Source organism: Erinaceus europaeus, chromosome 15 (genome assembly GCF_950295315.1).
Source record: "Erinaceus europaeus chromosome 15, mEriEur2.1, whole genome shotgun sequence".
NCBI classification, from domain to species: domain Eukaryota; kingdom Metazoa; phylum Chordata; class Mammalia; order Eulipotyphla; family Erinaceidae; genus Erinaceus; species Erinaceus europaeus.
The window spans coordinates 50274895-50294876 of NC_080176.1; the positions used below are offsets into that span (position 1 = coordinate 50274895).

The following is a 19982-nucleotide window of genomic DNA, read 5'->3' on the forward strand; positions in this document are numbered from 1 at the left end:
GAGAGAGAGAGAGAGAGAGAGAGAGACTGACTTCAAAATGCTACCTAAAAAATGAATGGGGGGAGGCAGTAACACACCTGGTAGAGTGTATGTTACCACAAGGACATGGGTTCAAGCCCCTCAACCGCCCACCTGCAGGGAAAAGCTTCATGAGCAGTGGAGCAGTGCTGTGGCGTTTCTCCCTCTTTATCTCCCCCTACCTCTGTCTCTCACAGTTTAGTTCAGGTCTCATGCCAGAGCCTCCTACCTAGTCTGCATGCCTCCCTTCACCCAGTCTATCTTCTCACGTAAACCTACTCTCCACGTTGCGCTGATGTGATCTACATACAATCTGAAGCGGAACAAAAACCTTTCAGCTCAAACCCTGTCTAGAGCACTAGAAATAACATCTTGCATCTGACCCAAACTGATTTTTCTCCCTTTGCCATCCCACCACCCCCCAATTACTTCCCACCATGATGTCTGCAGGCTAGCAGCTGTCTCTGGAGTTCTTTCTGGCACCTGGAGTTGGATATGTCTGGAGATACACTCACAAACTATTACCAAACAACCCCTCCTTTTTCCCCCTCCACTGTTATTAGTGAAGACCTCTCTTAGAGGCTAATAACTAAACTCAATTTCCTTCACTCATTATCATTGGACTCCATCTTGAAAAATAACTTGTACATTCCTATATACAACTAAACTAAACGAATACATCAACTAAACTAATGCATTGGCCCCATTTCCTGACTGCAGTTTTTTTAAAAATAACACCCACCCATATGTACATTAAGAGCTAATGCTGTTCACACCAATTAATTTGCTCACCAAAAATTTTGACTGACTGCTTACTTCCTTACAAATCACGTCCATAATCGTTTGCCTGGCATTTAAAACTCCTAGCAGCCTTGCTTGGTTACAACTTTTTGGTTAGCGTACACTCTGGAGCAGACTGGCATGTCAGATGCATGGACAGGTACAGGGCTCAGTGTCACCTCTCTCCCTCACCATGCTGTACTTCCTCTACCTATATAATGGGGAAAATGGCAGAGTCTTTACCTCCAAGGACTGTTCTAAAAATTAGATTAATTAATGGAAGTCTAATGCTGAGTAGCATGCCTGCCACTGGTCAGTGTTTCATATACATTGTATTTTACTAATGTTTTGTAGCTCCACCTCCAAATATCAACAGCCTACTTGCCTGTCTACCTGATCCAATTAAAAGTTCCCTCTGATACTCCTCAAACTTTTCTTCCTGAGATCAAAGTCCAGGCATAACAGGGTCAATACCAGCTGATATGCTGCCAGGATCACATCCCTCCTCTAACAAGGATATTTCCAGTCAAAAACATCGACCACAAAGCTTTTTTTCCTCCAGGAGTGTCCTTACAACTCACACACTGAAATTACCTTGAGGTTTCTCACTGAAGCTGTTCAGGATGGATGAGTTAGAGACACTCAGTCTCTAACTCATCCATCCATCCTCCTCCTCCTCCCTCTCCTTTCTCCTTCCCTTCCCATGTCTCAGATCAAACACCTTTCTACCACCACCTTCCATGCCCAGTGACCAGGGTGTTTGTTGTTGACGATGTTCTCTTCTGCTCCTAACCTGGGGAAACTTGGACCCTTCATTCCTGTTTTCCCTACAACAGTCCTGTATGTTCCCCTTTGTGGAAACACAGTGACTGAGATGAATTCCGCAGCCTAGTGGTGGGGAGGGGTGCAAGACTCACAAGTGCATGATTCCACCACTCCTGCACCAACTTTTTCATTGTTTCAACTATTTTTTAGTAGTTTATTTATGGGGTTTTTCTTTTATTCTTTTTACTTCAGATAAAAGAAAGATGAGAGAAAGGGAGAAGTATCACAGCAGTGTCCCCCCAACCACCACCCACCCATGGGACTTCCCCCTGTGGTGTTATGCTCTATAAGCACTGGGGCTGGAAACCAGCCTCACCACACAGCAAGGAGCACTTTCTCCTGGGTGAGCTGCCTCGGAGCACTGAATCCCAACATCCTCTTAGGAGCAGAATATGGCTTCCAGTCTCGAAAGCTGCTGGGCTTTAAAATGTAATGTGAAATATTCAAAGAACAAGCCAATAACTAAGTGGTTCTACTATTGTAAATTCGACACCTTTTTACAACTGAATGTTTTAAGATAAAGTCATAATTACCAAAAGCAAAAATTTTACAACTAAGAATGTGGCATCTGAACCTAAAGAAGCATCTTCAAATCACCACATGGCTCTCTAAACTAATCTAGTTTCACTTTTTCTGTGTAATGAGACATCAATCACAAAAGGGTTTTATAAAAAATTCTTATAAAATGATATAAGAATTTATTTTATAACTGATAAGAACTAAAAAAAAATTGAAGGAGAAAAAGATCACATAAAATGAAGAACTGCACTCTCCGGGCCAGTGGTGGTACCCCCAATAGAACACATCTTATCATGTGAAAGGACCAGGGTTCAAGTTCCCAGCTTCAACCTAGAGGAGAAGCTTCACAAGCAGTGGAGCAATGTTACAAGTGCTTCATCTCTATGTTTCTCTCCTTCTCTATCACCCTTTCTATTTCCTGTCTTTCACCCTCTATCAAAAAGAAAAACAAACAAACAAAAATTTTAAAAATGGTCACCAGGAGCAGCAGAGTTATACAGGCACAGAGCCCCAGTGATAACACCCTGGTGGAGAGGGAGAGTGAGAGAGAGAGACGCACTCTCAACTTTTATCACTATTGCTACAGCTGCCCTAAAAGCAACAGCAAACATTCCTTTTCCTAAGAATTAAAAAGGCTCATTCATATTAAGAATTTCCCTATAAAATACAAGGAAAACAGTAGAGGAAAAACTAAGTTGAATGACTAGTCTGTGGTCAATAATTTAAGAAAATCAAGAACTACTCCTCTAAGCAGGGCAAGTCAGAGTGGTTTCTAGTCACCAAACTATCTGTACCCACTTTACCAGAATAGAAGTACAAGAATTAAGTGGAGTATTCAAAAACTTTAAAAGTAATTTGGCAGAATTTTCACAGCTACTTTGCCTAATAATGAAAAATCGAGATATATGTGTGCATATGTATATATATATATATATATATATATATGTATATATACACACACATATATACATATATATCATAGACTTACTGCATTTTCTTGTAATTGGTTTTTGACATATCTTAGAAAAGAATCAGCCTATGAAAATCAGAAATGTCAATAACAACTTAAAAATAAAGATAAATAATGTCTGAAAAAAATATAAGGAAAAATGAAACAACTTTAAGCTAAAAAAAAAAAAAAAAAAAACCTAGGACAAAAAGCTAAGTAGAGAGACTCATGAGGAAAATGTAAAGAACAGAGAAAAGGAAGATAGAAAAATAGAAATTAACCCATCTGAACAACATACAGAGCTACACTAAAGGAAAACAATCAGTAGTCTGGGAGGTGGTGCATAAGTGCATGTATTACCATGCAGCACAAGGACCAGGGTTCAAGCACCTGGTCCCCACCTGCAGGGGGGAAAACTTCACAAGCATTAAAGCAAGGCAGCAGGTGTCTCTCCATCTCTTTCCCTCTCTATTTCCCTCATCTCAATTTCTCTCTTATCAAAATAAAATAAAATTTAAGAAAATAAAAATGCTTTAAAAATAAAATCTTTAAAAAAGAAAGAAAAAGAAAAGAACTCAAAAGAACACTAAAGAACTGTAACAAAAGTTCAAGTCATAAAAAGTTATCAAGTTTCTCCTTTAAAACAAAGGAGAAAAATGGGATGGAAAAGTACTAAAAAAAAATGATGATGATGAAAACTTCAGAATTGGCAAGACACATAAACCTGCAGCTGAGGAAATGGAATAATTAGGATAAACCCCCAAAACTCCACACCGATATTTGTTGTAATAAACTTCTGAAAAACCAAAGACAAAGAAAAATCCTAAGAACAGTTATGAAAAATGACAATTACAGAGTTTCTACTGCAGTGATGGTGGATTTCTCACCCGTAACTACAGAAGTCAGAAGTGGTGAAATAATTGAGTACTGAAACAAAGACCAACACAGAATCCTATCAACAGAAAAAAAAAGGGGGGGGGTGGGAAGGGGCTCCAAGGTGGCTCAAGAAGTGGAACACATTTGCATATGAGACCTTGAGTTGGGAGGCTCTGGACAGCATACAACTGAGAGGTTGCTGTGTCAAAGAAGGACTGGTCCCTTGCTCTAGTCAGTCTCTTTCTTATTCTTTTATAAAATAAATAAGCAATGCATACAAACAAAAAGCAATTATGAGAGATCTTGAGTGCTCAAGAGAAAACACAGTAAGAGTATCTCATAGATGTGTGGCTATGGAAGCAAGCATTGCCTATTAAGGAAATATTTACACCTGCATTTTAGCATGGGGGAGCGAAGTTTCTTTTAAAAAATACTTTATTTATTAGCTTGTTTTAATGACAGAGATATAGAGAAAAACAGTGAGAGGGAGAGAGCCTGAGAGCACTGCTCAGCTTATGGTAGTGCTGGGGACTGAATCTGGGACCTCAGAGCATAAAGCAAGAAAGTCTCCTGCACAAGTTTTATGCTCGCTCTCTCTCCAGTTCATGAGGTAAAGTTTCTATAACTTTACCTGGACAGAAAATGATGGCACCTATAGACAGTGATAAACAATATGTGAATAACAATGTCCACAACAACCAATAAAGAAGTTTTTTTAATGCAAATAAATACACTCAAAAACAATTACAGTAAAAAAAAAGTTACAGATGAATCAAAATATATTTCAAAATACAAATTCAAGTTACCCATAGGAAATAGTGATAACTCACTGAAACAAACAAAAAATGTCTAACTTAAGCTGTAGTACAGCAATAATTACAATAAGTATAAATGGTTTTTAAAAAGCCATCAATAAAAATATAGAAAATGACAAAATGAATTTATAAAACAAGATTCACCTTATACTATTTACAAGAAACTTAATTCAAATACAGTGAAGTCCTCACTTAATCTCATGGGTAGATTCACCTTATACTATTTACAAGAAACTTAATTCAAATACAGTGAAGTCCTCACTTAATCTCATGGGTAGATTCACCTTATACTATTTACAAGAAACTTAATTCAAATACAGTTAAGTCCTCACTTAATCTCATGGGTAGGTTCTTGGAAACTGCAGCTTTAAGTAAAAGGGGATAACAAAGCCAGTTTTAAAATAGGCCAGTTGATAAAGTGTTAAGTTTATGTAGCATATCTTTAGTTGCAAAACATTACCAAACTTCTAAAGACACAAAAACACTTCTAATATAAACCAAACAATTTGTAATGATTCATTCATGTATTTTTCAACGTTTATTCCAGTTCAGGGTAATAGGAGACCAGGGCCTATGCTGCCAGCTCAACTAGTAAGGCAGGAACCAATCTAGACAAGAAGCCCTTCCACTGTAGGGCATACCACAGGGACAGTTTGGACACAGCAATGACCCTAGTCAGCATGACCCTGGGGAAAAATCATGCAGACACAGGGAGAGCAGGAAAAGTCCACAGAGACTGGCACCAGTCCCCCAGCCGCCTACCTTTCGCCCTTCGTTAACCTTATAGCAAAACACTGAACAGAACAGGACCAGCTACATGAAACTGGAAGTAGGCTGAAAGCAAAAGGACTGGAGTGGGGAGATCACTGCGTACAGCCCAGCTTTGAACTCCAGAATACAGGAGAGGTGCTGCAGCACCAAAGAGGGTTGCAATGCTGCCTCTCTTCTTTCTGTCTCTTTATCTGAATGAAAAAAAAAAAAAAGCTTTGCAAGTGGTGAAGCAGTGCTGCAGGTAGGTGTCTCTCTATCTCCCTATCACTCCCTTCCCTCTTGATTCTCTGTCTCTAACAAATTAGTTATTTAAAATTTTTTTTTAAAAAAAACACAGATTTCAGAGCAAAGAGAATTGGTAGGTAGAGACAGAGTATGACATAAAAGGTACATGAGTAAGAGAGGCGAGGGTGGGGGGCGCACCTGGTGGAGCGCACATGTTACAATGCACAAGGACACTGGTTCAAGCCCCACATCCCCACCTGCAGGAGGGAAAGCTTTGCAAGTAGTGAAGCAAGGCTGCAGGTGTCTCTCTGCCTCTCTATCTCCCCCTTCCCTCTCGATTTCTGACTGTCTCTATCCAATAAAGATAATACAATTTTTTTTAAAAAAAAGGTACATGAATGATATTTTTTATTCAATGTCATTTTGTTATAACGGGGGAAAAAACCTGACAACAATAAACAAGACAATGCTTTTGTTATGTCATTCCAATTAAAGTTGCAGCTTCCAAGAGCCTATCAATGCCACTTAGTGAGAACTTGCTGCATAACAGAAATGGTGAATCTACAAGAAAACACAGCAACCTTAAATGAATATTCACCAGACAGAAAGCTGCAAAGCTAAAAGCTGATGTAACCTACAAGGAGAGCTGACAAATGTGTAAATATAGTTGAAGATTTCAGAACCCCTCTAAACAGTTGATAGGGTATCTAAGCAGAAAACCAACCAGAGTATGGAACTCAACACCACCATCAGCCCACAGGGTTAAATGACTGTTATTGAACAGCAGAAAAAAATGTTGAAGGTTTATAAAGTGAGAGAATCCAGAGTACTGCTCCATCCTGTGCAGTGCCAGGGACTGAGTCTGTGCCAGGAACTGAATCTGGGACCTTAAACCTGCAAGTAATACACTCTACCCACTGAGTCAAGTCCTAGTTACAGAAAATATATTTTATTCAGTGTCCACAGAACAGATATTAAGGCTACATCATTTTGAGCCATGAAACAAGATTCTACAAGTTTAAAAGAACTAAGTCATAGAGAATGTATTTCCCCAGTCACAAAAGAATCAAACTATAAACAAAAAAAAAAAAAAAAACCAAATAAAAGATAATATATAGTAAAATCTCTGAACAATCAAAAACTTAACAGCATACTTCTAAAGTCATGGACCAAAAAAGAAATAAAAATATACACTGAACTGAAAGAAATGCTATATAGTAATGAAAAACAATGACACATAACAACCCGAATGACTCTCCAGAGAATGTTAACAATTCTGCAATATATTTACTTTTAAAATAAAAAATATGTGTGTGAGAGAGATCAAGTGAGGACTCCCACCGTGATTCCACAGCCCCCAACACTTTATCACCCCCCCTTTAATTTCAGATAGAGAGGGGCAGAGAAAAGGAGAGACACCACAGCAGCGCTCTACCATCTGTGAGGATTCACACTGTGCCATACATGGTGCTCCCATGTGGTACAGGGACTAAAGCCTGAGTTCTCAGTCTTGGTAAAAGTGTGTGTTCACCTGGGGAAACTATTTCCTGGCCCAAATAAAACATTCTTGAGATAACAAAATTATAGCAGTGAAGAACAGAACAATAACAGTCAGGGCTTGGGGGAGAGTGAAAGTGGGAGTGGCTATAAAAGAGCAGCAAGCTCTTTTAGAAGAAGGCTGGCAGTGCTGCAGCGGTGACATTACCACAGGCCTGGCACTAGACAGCATGAGACCACTGGCAGTGACATGGACTTGTTCTGAACTACCTCACATAACTGCATGTGGATCTACAGTAATACCACAAAAGGTTTCGAGGATTTTTTTTTAATGGACCTTCACTCACTACTCGAAGGTTTACCACTCAACGGTTAGCCCTTTATAATGGATCTACTCTCTCAACAACCTTTGATTAATCCTAGCTTTGTGCTGGACCAAGTGAGGACACAGATGTAATTGTCAACTATTACCCTCAAATGCCATGTGCTCAGGGAGAGTGGTAAACACAGGCAAAAATCAACAGAAAGACCTAGGGTTTGAGTAAATCCTTGAGCAGCAAGTGGTGCTTTCCCAAGTGGGCGTGACAAGAGGAATATAATATACAAAGGCATGGGGTTAAGAATAAGCACAGAACAGAAAGATGGAATAAATAAGATGGGGGTAACTGGAGGGTTCCCCCAAAGCCAGAAAGGTGAAGTGTCCCTTATTAGAAGCCTTTTTCAAGGCACTCAACCCACATCCCCAGTCTATTTGCATCCTTTACTTCCTCTCACACTCAATGTACATTGTAATTACTGTGTACTTATCTGCATATATTTGCTCAATATTGCCCCACCCTCAACAACCTAACTAGCATTAAATATCAACCACCGGTCTGGCACACAATAAGCACTCAATAAATATCAACCAAATAATGAACAAACTGTAAGCATTCACTCAAAGTCCTCTTCTATGCCGGCACCACCACAGTCTTCATTAGCTTTCAATCTGTTTGTCCCAGTCCCTCTGACCTACTGCCTCTTTTAACTAATCTCTCCTTTATCCTTGATTCTCCACCTAAGTCCAGTTCTTAACCCATCATTACAAACAAACAACAACAACAAAAAATTCTCCTTATAAATTAAGACAGTGGTTCACAGCTGCTATGTTTTAACACTCTTCAAAATCTCAACCAATTAGCAACTGCATCTGAAGAAATCTGTTACTGAAAACAAAGTACTTTGGCTATATATATATATATATATATATATATATATTGCAGATACACAATAGATGTATATAATACATAAACAAACAAGGAACAGCAGACAGACAGGTGCCCCTGTCATCATCTTTTTTCCCTGAATATGAGAGCTTCCCTCCCAGAATGAATGCTCCTATCTGGTCTATGGGAAACTGTCCTCAAATAGCCTGGAAAGTAACTTTAATGCTACCAAAGAATGAGAAACAAAGAAAAATAGGAAGTGCCACAGACCAAAAACTGAGACAGAACAAAATAAATAAATGAATGTGGCACCTTGGATTAGAATCTGAAATGGAAAGAGGGTATTATTGAAAAAACTGGTGAAATCCAAAGGAAGTATAGAGTTAATTTCACTAATATAAAGCAATAATACATATGCTTAAGATTCAGTTTTCTTAATATTACCTTATAGGCCCAGTAATACAGTTCACCTAATGTGTTTGCTTTGCCATGAGGGGGACCCAACTGCAAATCCAAGCCCACCACACTGGGGGAAGCTTCAGTGCTGCATGCCATTCCCTCTGTCTCTATGTCTTTCTCTTTCTACCTGAAAAAGTCAGCCCAGAACAGTGAAGTGGGTGAAGTGGGTGAAGAACAGGTGGTGACACCATCCCGCCCTTCCCTGTCCTGGAACCCCACCTCCCCAGAGCCCTACCCCCCTAGGGAAACATAAGAAACAGGTTGGAGGGTATGGATCCATGCATGCCAACATCCATGTTCAGTGGAGAAGCAATTACAGAGAGCAGAACTCCCACCTTCTGCACCCCACAAAGAATTTTGGTCCATACCCCCAGTGGGATAAAGAATAGGAAAGCTTCCAATGGAAGGGATGGGATATGGAACTCTGATGTTGGGAACTGTGCAGAATTGTACCCCTGTTATCTTAAGAATCTTGTTAATCATTATTAAATCACAAATAAATTTTTTAAATATCCTAACACTTTTAACATATTATCTTACAGTATTAAAAAAAAAAATGAAGCAAGCATGCAAGTAATCTAGGAGTCAAACTCAGGCCAGAATAGCTGGGACTTAAGAGTTGAAAAGCTACATATAGAACTCTCTTCATTTGGACTCTGGTCCCAAGCTTTAAGAATCACCTTGCTTTAAAAAAAAAATCACTTAAACTATAATCGCTTGAAATTAGTAACCAGCTGACTTCTCAGCAGGCTCACTGGAACACAAGCACGCACTGCGTTCCTGCTACTTAGCAGGCATTGTGAACTCTCTGGCCATACATGAATGGAAAAGGAAGATATAATCAGTCCTCTCATAAAGCTAATACTCTGTTGACAAAACCTGACATTTAACACGTATATACATAAACCGTGAGCTCTCTCAAGAGTTTTACAGCCTATTTTTTTAAAAAAAAAAAAAAAACCTACCATGCATTCCAACATAACAGTCATTAAACCCAACTATCGTTTCTGAACAAGGCATTCAATGTGGACACAATTCACCCTGAAAGCTTGTTAAAGTAGAGTCATTCATTCAGTTGCGGGTTGGGACCTGAGACTCTGCATTTCTCCCCAACTCCCAGATGATAGCCACGCTGCTGCTCTTCTACAAGCCACACTCTGATTCAGCATGGCCCTGGAGTACCATGGTAACGTTCTGCAAAGTCTAATGCAAAAAAAAAAAAAAAAAAAAATGCAGGTTCCACAATAGCCAGGCCCTTGTCTCTCTCACACACCCAGGAATGCACACCGCGCCTCACAGGCAGCTGGCACTCACTTTTCGCCAAAAGTGATCACAGGGTGTACAGCGGGGAGGAGCGCTGATGCACAGCCGCCACTGGGCCCGAGCACTCGCCAGGCTGCAGCAGCCACGCGTGGTCGGCGAGCACCACGGGGGACAGGCCAGGTGTCCACGCGAACTTGAAGGTAACAGCACTGGATCACGCTAAGGCCGAGGTTTGGGGTCCAGCTCTGCTGCTTAAGTTGGGGACCTGGAAAAGACACAACTTCCCAAAGAGTCTCAACTTCATCTTGTGCTGCGAGGCCAGGACGCCCTGTCTGCCCCGGGGGCGCCCGCAGGAAGGATTTCAAGCCCGTGGACTAAGTACCATGTACCACCCTGAAGCGTCTCCAGCCCCCAGACACAGTCCACAAGCACAAAGACCACTCTGCCTATTGTCCACGCTGGGCAGCAAAGGCCGAGCCGATGCGGCTGATGGGCTGGGTAGCTCAGTGGCTTTGAGAAGGAGGCCAAGGTCACAAGTTTGGAAGTGGGGGGAGGGGGGAGCTGGGGGACCCCCCCTTCCGCACTGAACAAGGCTGACCAGGTGAGAAAGACAGACAGACCAGCGGGCAAATCATCACAATCGCTGGCAAAGCGGCCAGCAGGCACCGTGTTGCTGATGACTGGTGAATAAATGACATTTCATTCATTCCTGCCTCGGGGAGGGGCGGCCGCTCTGCCCGGAGCCCGCACCTCCCACCCCGGGGTCGGGAAGCCCCCGCGAGGGTCAGCTTGGCACGGCGGCGCCCGCACCACTCGGCCGGGCAGAAGCCAGGAGCCATGTTGAGCTGTCTCTCTGGTCAATACAACAAACTTCCGTCTTCTAAAGAAAAAAAAAAAAAAAAAACGGTTCTAACTCAATGTCAAACTAGGACGGAAACTCGCGGCTCGCCGCCGCTGCCAACCCACAGACGCCGCGTGTCCATCAGCCCCGGTGATCCCCGACCCGAACCCCGCGCCCAGCGCGCCCGCGCCCGCGCTCCGGCCCCAGCAGCGCCGGTCACAAAGAGCCGAGAGCCTCGGACGCGGCCCGGCCTCCTCCAGCCCGCGGCGCCTGGGCCGCCCGCACGCGGGCAGACACTCACCTCGGTCCGCGCGTGGCGACGGCGACGGCGGCGGCAGCGGCGTCGGCGGACGCTCCTCGGGGCGGCCCGGGTGATCCCAGTGCGCGGTCCCGCGGGCGCTGTTCTGGGGCCGCCGTCCGCCGCGCCGCCTCCTCGGCCACTGCCGGCGGCTGCCCCCCCTCCCCGGGCCGGCGGGCGGGCTCGACGCGGAGCCCCGCCTCCGCTGTGCACGCCCCCGCCTCCGCGGCCGGCCTCCGGGGCTCGGCGCTCTACCTCGGGCCGCCCCTCATGCCGCCGCCGCCGCCGCCGCCGCCGCCGCCGCCGCCGCCGCCGCCGCCGCCGCCGCCGCCGCCGCGGCTCACTCGGCACGGCCTCAGCGCAGCGGGCTGGGGCCGCAGGGCCGCCCGCGCAGGCCGCTCGGGCGCGGTCCTCTCAGCGCGCGGCGTGCTCGGCGGCGGCGGCGGCGGCGGCGGCAGCCGGTGCGGCTGCGCGGGGGAGGCGGGGGCGCCGCGTGCTCACCCGGATGCGCCGCCCCCTGCCCCCCACCCCCCGGCCTGCGGCGAGTCCGCCCGCTGGACCGGCAGGTTCCGGAGTGTCGGCCGCTCGCCCCTCGCGGGCCCGAGGCGCCAGGGGGCGCAGACCCGGGGCTGGGGCGCGGCTGACCCCATCGGGCCGTGCGCTCCACTTGAACCTCGCGTGGACAAAGAGGCTGCCGCACCGAGTTGAAAAAATAAATAAATAAGTCACTCAGGCAGCCTCACGTCGAGCAGATCGCGGGCTGGGAGGAAATGGAGGCCCCGGGGCCGCGCTCACCGGCACGAGCTCGCCGGAGCCGGTCTGCGCGGCCGGAAGAGGCGGCAGGGCCACGGGCCCTGCAGAGCGCGCGGTGCGGAGCCCTCCGCAGACGCCGCCGCACCGGTGCCATCACCTGCCGCCTCCCAGCCCGGCCGGGAAGCCCTCGCCCGTCACGCCAGGCTTCCTAACTGCTCCAAAGCTATCCAAGTCCGGCTGCTTGCCGGCCGAGAGCTGAAAATGGTAAGATACTGATGTTATAAAATGTCATTCCAGTGATTACATTAAAAAAAAAAAAAGCATAAAAGCTGTTAGAAAACACACACACACACACACACACACACACACACCACCCACCCTCCCCCGAGATTAGTTCTGTGGTGCCTGACAGGGTTTCTCTACATTTTCTAAGTTTTGTAGAATGAAAGTTAAATGAATCTTCCTTTCCTTATTCTTTCTCTTCCTTTACAAATAGGATGTGAGAAAGAAGGAAAGAAACCACAGCAGCTAGGAGATGGGGACCGGGGTTCAAACCTGGGTCATCCACATGGCTAAGCAACTGCACTCAACAATTTTGCCAACTTAGAGTTACTTTATTTATTATTTATTTTCTTTATTGGATAGAGACAGCCAGAAGTTGAGAGGGAAGTGGAGATAGAGAGGGAGAGAGAGACCTGCAGCAGTGCTTCACCACTTGCAAAGCTTCCCCTCTGCAGGTGGGGATCTGGGGCTCGAACCTGGGCCATTGAGTATTGTAACATGCGCTTCAATCAGGTGCACCACCACCTGGCCTCTAAAGGTTACATTTTAAAAGTAATTATATGGCATTTAATAGAGTCACTAGTCAGTAGACTATTAATGGACCACTTGAGTTTGAAGTTTGTGTCTTTGAAAAACAATGTCTAAGGATTATAAATCACATATCAGATGAGACTCTATAAAGAATCCTTCAACTATAATAAGACTAAGTTCCAATTTAAATGAACACAAGAATGTAATAAGCATTTTACCAAAGAAAATATTTAAATGATCAACAATAGCTTGTAAAGATGACCACTGTCATTAGTCACTAGGGAAATGCAAATTAGAACCACAATGAGAAAGCTTTCACGCCCACAACAGTGACTATAATAATAAAATAAAGATACCATAACATGTGTTGGGGAGGTGATAGAAAAAATTAGAACTTTCATACTTTGTTGGTGGGACTGTGAAGTGGAGCAGACGCTTAGGAAAAGTTTATTTGGCTCTTAATGTACAGAAATAGCAGATAGCCCAACAATTCCACTCCTAGGAATACACCCTAGAAAAATAAGAACATCAACTGTGTGTAAATATTTATAGCAGCATTACTGATAGCATTGTTCATGGTAATGTGCACTCTACTAGGTGGGCTACTGCCTGGCCCTAACTTTGAGGCTTTTATGGTGTGTACTATTTACCTGAAGGCATATCTGGGGGCCAGGCAGTGGTGCACCAAATTAAGCACACATAGTACTAAGCAGTAAACACAAGGACCCCTGAAAGGATGTGGGTTTGAGCCCTGGCTCCCTGGCTCCCCGGCTCCCCACTTGCAGGGAAGAACGCTTCACAAGTCATGAAGCAGGTTTGCAGGTATCTATCTTTCTCTCTCCCTCTCTATTTCCCCTGCCCCTCAATTTCTTTCTGTCCTAACAAATAAAATGAAAATTTAGAAAAGGTGTAGGGTGGGGGTTGGCCACTGGGAGCAGTGGATTTGCAGTGCAGGCACCGAGCCTCAGCAATAACGCTGGAGGCATTAAAAAAAAAAAAAAAAAGGCATATCTGAGCATAGGATAACAGTACCTTATTTAGTTGCAATAATTTCTTCATAATACAAAACTTATTTTTAGACATCTTATTTTGTCTGTGTGAGAGAAAGTTTCACATGAAGCAGAAAGAAGGAAGGTTAAAGAGTAATGAGTCAGAGCATCACTCTGGTCCACACAATGCTGGGGATTTAAACAGGAACTTCAGGGATGAAAGTTCATTGTTTGACCTGGAACATGATAGTGGAGGAGGACCTAGGTAGGGGGTTAGAGTGTTATGTGGAAAACTGAGAAATGTTACACATGGACCAATTACTGTCAACTATAAACCATTAATCCCCCCAATAAAAGAATACCAAAAAAAAAAATAAGTTCACTGCTCTTCCAGTGAAGCTATTTCCTCAACCACATAAATAAATACTGAAAACAAAGAAAATTCTGTGCTGTTTACATTGTACAAAGTACACTTAAGAGTAACTGTTTGCATAACCAAATACAATTACTCTTCAACATCTCATGGACCCACCTTCATTCAAAAAATGTATTCTTGTTTTGCTTGTTCACCAAAAAAACTAAAAATGGACTTGGAGACAGTAAGCATATTTGAGAGCAGGAAAGAACTGGATGCCTCACAACACAGGGATAGAAGGACACAAATTGGAAATCAAAAGAAGGTCACTGCCATAACCTTTCTCAAAGTTATTCTTGTTTCCTATTGGCTCTGAGCCCTGAACTCACTGGCTTCCTCCAGATGTGTGCTTTAGCGGGAGCACTACTTTTGGGCCAGATGGTGGTAGGAGTTAGGAATTTTTTTTCCTCATGATTTTTATGGGAATTTCATGATTTATATTCATTAGAAGAATTTAATCTCTAGGCGACAACTTAGTGGAGATTCACTGAAAGATCCTTCTTGGACAAGACAGTGGAGGGCACACAACCAGGATATGAATAGGTCTCTTTAGGAAAAAAAAAAAAATCACTTGATTGAGGAAATGTTGATTTACAAGACTGTCGCCATCACAGGAATGTGGCTTCACATCTATCTGAGAATTGGTAGCAAACCTCATCCAGCACCAAATTGTCATCTCCCTCTACCACAGGGCACAGGGCCCCCAGCCCGTTCTCACCACCACCACTGTCCCCCTTTTGAATCTGCTTAAATAAACCAGATTTGTGGTCACCTTTCTCTTTCTGACTAATTTCACTTAACATGATTCTAGTTCATTTCATGTTGTAGCAAAAGAGATTTCATCTGAGTAGTCTTTCATTGTGTATACAAACAGGTCTCTTAACCCCTTCCCACCTCTTCTATGCCTGTGTCTCAATGACTAAATGAAATTATATGCCAGCTGGGAGGGTGAGGGGGTGGTACACCGGGTTAGTACAAAGTACAAGGACCCACCCAAGGATCCCTGTTTGAGCCCCCGGCTCCCCACCTTCAGGGAGGTCACTTCAAAAGCAGTGAAGCAGATCTGCAAGTGTCTATCTGTCTCTCCCTCTCTCTATCTTCTCCTCCCCTCTCAATTTCTCTCTGTCCTATAAAAAAAAAAAAGCCGCAGGGTCAGTGGATTCATAGTACAGGCACCAAGCAAGCCCCAGCAATAACCCTGGAGAAAAAAAATTATATATGCCAGATCTAACTTCCAAGAAGGCAGGGAAACAGAGTTAGTCCCAGTGTTGTCCTCAGAAAGTATAGAACTGTAAAGATTCCCATTATAACATGAATGGCAGTCAGAAGAATCAAAATGGGGAAGATGACTTTTTGTTTTGAAAGGATTATATATTGAATACATTTTTACATATTACAAATATATATAAATCAACATTTCCTTAATCAAATGATTTTTTTTTCTAAAGAGACCTATTCATATCCTGGTTGTGTGCCCTCCACTGTCTTGACCAAGAAGGATCATTCAGTGAATCTCCACTAAGTTGTCACCTAGAGATTAAATTCTAGTGAATATAAATCATGAAATTCCCATAAAAATCATGAGAAAAAAAGTTCCTAACTCCTACCACCATCCGGCCCAAAAGTAGTGCTCCCGCTATACATTTATACATGTATTTATACATTTGTACATGTATTTATACATATGTACAGACATATGCACAAATGTATAAGGGGCCCAGGTTCATATATGTATAAATCTATAACCTATAATTATGATTCACATGAAATTGTAAAAAAAAAAAATTTTGCCAAGAGCTTCTCTGTGTCCTTCGCTCAGTTTTCTTCATGGTTATATCTGATAATTATTATTTATGAAAAAGTCATCAGCTTATAACAATAACATATCAAAACCAAGAGACTGACAATGGTATAATGTCTAGATAGTTCTGAGTGGCTTAAGGTAACTATCACCAGAGTAAGATACTATCTTGTCATCATTAAGATCTCCCTGGGGTTGGCAAACAAGCTTTGTGATGTGTTCAAGCCTACCACACCTAAGGAAGCTTTGGTGCTGTGGTCTCTTTCACTTTCTCTCTCTACCTCTCTGGCTTTCTGTCAAAGGAAGAAAGGGGGGAGAGGGGTGCTGTCTGCTCCATGTCTGGACCATCACCCATCAAGTCCCAGGTGCTGCCACGACCCCACCCTGACCTCCCTGCACAGATGACCACGTGGTGAATTGTCCATAAACCTCATCTCTCCAGAGCCCTACCCTACTAGGGAAATATTAGGGACAGAGTAGGTCTGTCTAGGAGTACAGGTCAGCCAGGCAACTGCCCACATGTCAGCAGGAAGCAGTTACAGAAGAATGAAACTCCATGCTTCAACATCCCAAAAAGAATTTTGGATCTGTGTTCCTAAAGGGGGAAATGCAGAGGGACTGGGGGTAGCCCGAGGTTACCGCCCAGAAAATAGGAGAGGCTTGGAAAGGTGAGGCAGGGCTTGGCTTTTAAAAGCTAGATCTGTGAGCTGCTATGTCCTGACCATCAAGTAAGTGGTAACTCGGCTTTTTACTCTCTGTCTCTCTCTCTTTCTCTTATGTTCTAACATGTGAATGTTCTCAATTTTCCTGCATAAAGTTTAAAATTCCTGAAAAAAAAGGGGGGGGGCAGGGCCAGGTGGTAGTGCACCTGGTTGAGTGGACGTGTTACAATGCTCAAGGGCCCAGGTTCAAGCCCCTGGTCCCCACCTTCAGGGGGAAAGCTTTGAGAGTGGTGAAGCATTGTTGCAGGTGTCTCTGTCTCTCTTGATTTCTGGCTATCTCTATCCATTAAATAAATAAAAAGGAAAAGAAAGAAAGGAGGCCAGGCAGTGGCACACCTGCTTAAGCACTTACATTACAGTGCACAAGGACTCAGGTTCAAGCTGCTGGCGTCCATCTGCAGGGGGAAGCTTCATGAGGAGTGAAGCAGGGCGGCACGTGTCTCGGTCTCTTTTCTTCTCTCTCTTTCTATATCCCCTCCCTTCTCATCTTCTCTCTATCTCTACCAATAATACATAAATAATTTTTAAAAGAAAGAGAGAAAGATGGAGAGGGAAAGAAAGAGCTTCCTTATAGAATGCTTTCATAGTTATACCTTTCCCCCTGCACATACGCACACCCCACACACACACAGTTTCTAATTCCTGGCAACCTCTCTTTTCTCTCCATTTCTATGATTTTGCCTTTCAAGAGTGGTATATAAATGAAGCCATACATTATGTAAACTTGGAGTCTGGCTTTTTTATTTTATTTTATTTTTTTTTACCGGAGCACTGCTCAGCACTAGTTTATGATGATGATTGAATCTGGGAGCTCAGAGCCTCAGGCATGAAAGCTGTTTGTATAACCATTATGCTGTCTCCCCAGCCCTGAGTCTAGCTATTTACCGTCATTTTTTTATACTCAACTTGAAGCCCGTGTATAATATAGGTGGTTCCTTGTGCCCTGTTTGTTTTATTTTGTGTTAATCCCTCTGTCAAGGGGCCAGGATGTAAGTGCTGGCTCCCTCCTTAGTCTTCTTGGCCACCATCCCAGCAGTGTGACGAGGTCACAAGGTGTGTCTTATTCAAACAGAGCTGTAAATCTAACAGGTAGGAATTTAGACTCTATTCAGCCTTTTCAAACTGGGACCAGTGAGGTCACTTTTTTTTCTGCAGTGTTTGGCTGAGTAGAATAGTTACTATCTAAAAGGCTCTAGGTTGGCTATTTCCTGGTCCTTTAGATGGAGAGAAGAGCTATTTCATGAGGTTTCAGAAATGTATTTTCCCTCAGTGTTTCTGGGTTTCTCCAGCCCTCAATACAGGATCTATGCGATGGAAGAGAAGAGAGGAGCCTCAGGGAACACATTGCTCTTAGATCATAAGGCCCTTAGTTAATTAGCTTCTTGCCATGTTTCAGTGTTTCCTCATTTGTATTTTGTATACACTTTTCAAGAGCTTTAGGATGTGCTTAGTGGAAAGTGTACACCATCTACTAATCCAATTCTGGAACTAGCAACTAAGATAAAAGTTTAAAAAGTGAGAGACGTGCATGTCTGAGGGCCCATAGGCCCCAGGTTCAGTCTCCCATGGTGCTATTCTTACCCTTTCTCCCTGCCCCCTCTGACCCCCCCCCCCGTCTCTCAGAAAAGTAAGTAAATGAATACATCTTTAAAAACCTAACAAAAAAAAAAAAAACATAAAAATTATACATGCCTGATCCACTGTCCCCCACTGCATTGAAGGAAGCTTTGTTGATGTCGTTTCTTTGTCTCTCTTTGCCTTTCTGCTTCTGTCTCTATCTGGAAAAGTCAGCCTACAGCAGTGAAAGCCTGGGGGTGGGGGGAAGGTGTGGATGTGGGAAGACCCTGGGAAGTGTCATACCTAGTAGAGTACATATGTTACCATGTGTAAGGACCTGGGTTCTGGCCGCCTGTCCACACCTGCAGGGAGTAAGCTTCAAGAGTGGTGGAGCAATGGTGCAGGCATTTGTTCTTATCTGCCCAGCCCCTCCCTATTTCTCTCTGTCTCATCAGAAAAACAAGGAAGAAAACAAAAACTGACTGCCAGGAGAGATAGAGTCACTGTGCTGCCACTGAGCCACAGTGATCAACCTGGAGGCAACAAAACAAAGGAAAACATCTAATATAAATTAGAGCAGATTACAGACTGTTTCTATAAAAATCTCCACCCACCCCAATCACAGTAGTCTCTCTGGAATCACAGTCAAAGAAACTCACTTGCTTAACTGGGCTGCTATGGGCTGTAATGTTTAGCATATGAAATAAATGGTGGCCTTCTGGGAACTGTTAGAGCAGATACTCACTGGAGTCTGAGGTCAGCAAGTTTTGAAGAGTGAAAATGTTGAGATAGACTGTCAGAAGAACAAGCCCCAGGCATGGAAGGTGAAAGAGGCCTTAGGATGCCATTTGGACACATGATCGATGGATGGGAAGGTATTGGGTAGAAACTAACCCAAGAAACTGAAAATTAGAGTCAGATAATTCATCGATATAACCTTTATAATTGTCAGGAGTGCAGGATAGAGTCAGAATAGAAAGGCATTGTATTGTACCAGTGTAAAAGACTCTGGGATTGGGGGTTCAGGTCCTGGAACATGATGGCAGAAGAGGACCTAGGGGGGGTTGAATTGTTATGTGGAAAACTGAGAAATGTCACACGCATATCCAAACTATTGTTTATGAGTTCTCTATATCCTACATGAGTAAAACCATCCATAATAGTCTTTCATCTCTTCTTTCTCTAAGCAAAATCATCTCTAGTTCCATCCATTTAGTCCCAAAGGACACAATAGTATCTTTTTGATTGCAGAGTAGTATTCCATGGAGTATATATCCCATAACTTCTTTGGCCAGTCATCTGCTGATGGAAATTTAGGCTGCTTCCACACTTTGGCTATTGTGAATAATGCAGCTATAAACACAGGGATGAGTTAGTGTTACTATGTCCTTTGGATAAATGCCTAAGAGTGGTATTGGTGGGTCGTAAAGTAATCTCACTTTAATTTGTTCACGGTCTCTCTACACAGTCCTACAAAGGGGCTGCACAGAGGGTTGAAGTTCTTAGGAAGGAGTTGGCAGTAGATAAGGTATCACCCATCTTCCATTGGTACTGCCCATCCTTCTTTAGCAGGAGACTGGAGGAAATTTTC

The 19982-nt window shown here is 43.5% G+C and overlaps 1 protein-coding gene across 5 annotated transcripts in view; it reads right to left on the reverse strand.

Annotated features, from left to right (window-relative positions):
* The window catches only part of GALNT1 (polypeptide N-acetylgalactosaminyltransferase 1), a 105225-nt gene extending 93736 nt beyond the window's left edge, over nucleotides 1–11489 (reverse strand). For 2 of the 5 annotated variants that reach the window (XM_060173722.1, XM_060173723.1), the window contains exons 1-2: nucleotides 11345–11488; nucleotides 10254–10467 (exon numbers count right to left, since the gene is read on the reverse strand). The gene's annotated coding sequence lies outside the window, so the exon portion shown is untranslated. Of the gene's footprint in view, nucleotides 1–10253; nucleotides 10483–11344 lie in introns of all 5 variants that reach the window. The other 3 variants (XM_060173724.1, XM_060173721.1, XM_060173725.1) reach the window with 3 other exon arrangements.
* Nucleotides 11490–19982: the final 8493 nt, after the last annotated feature.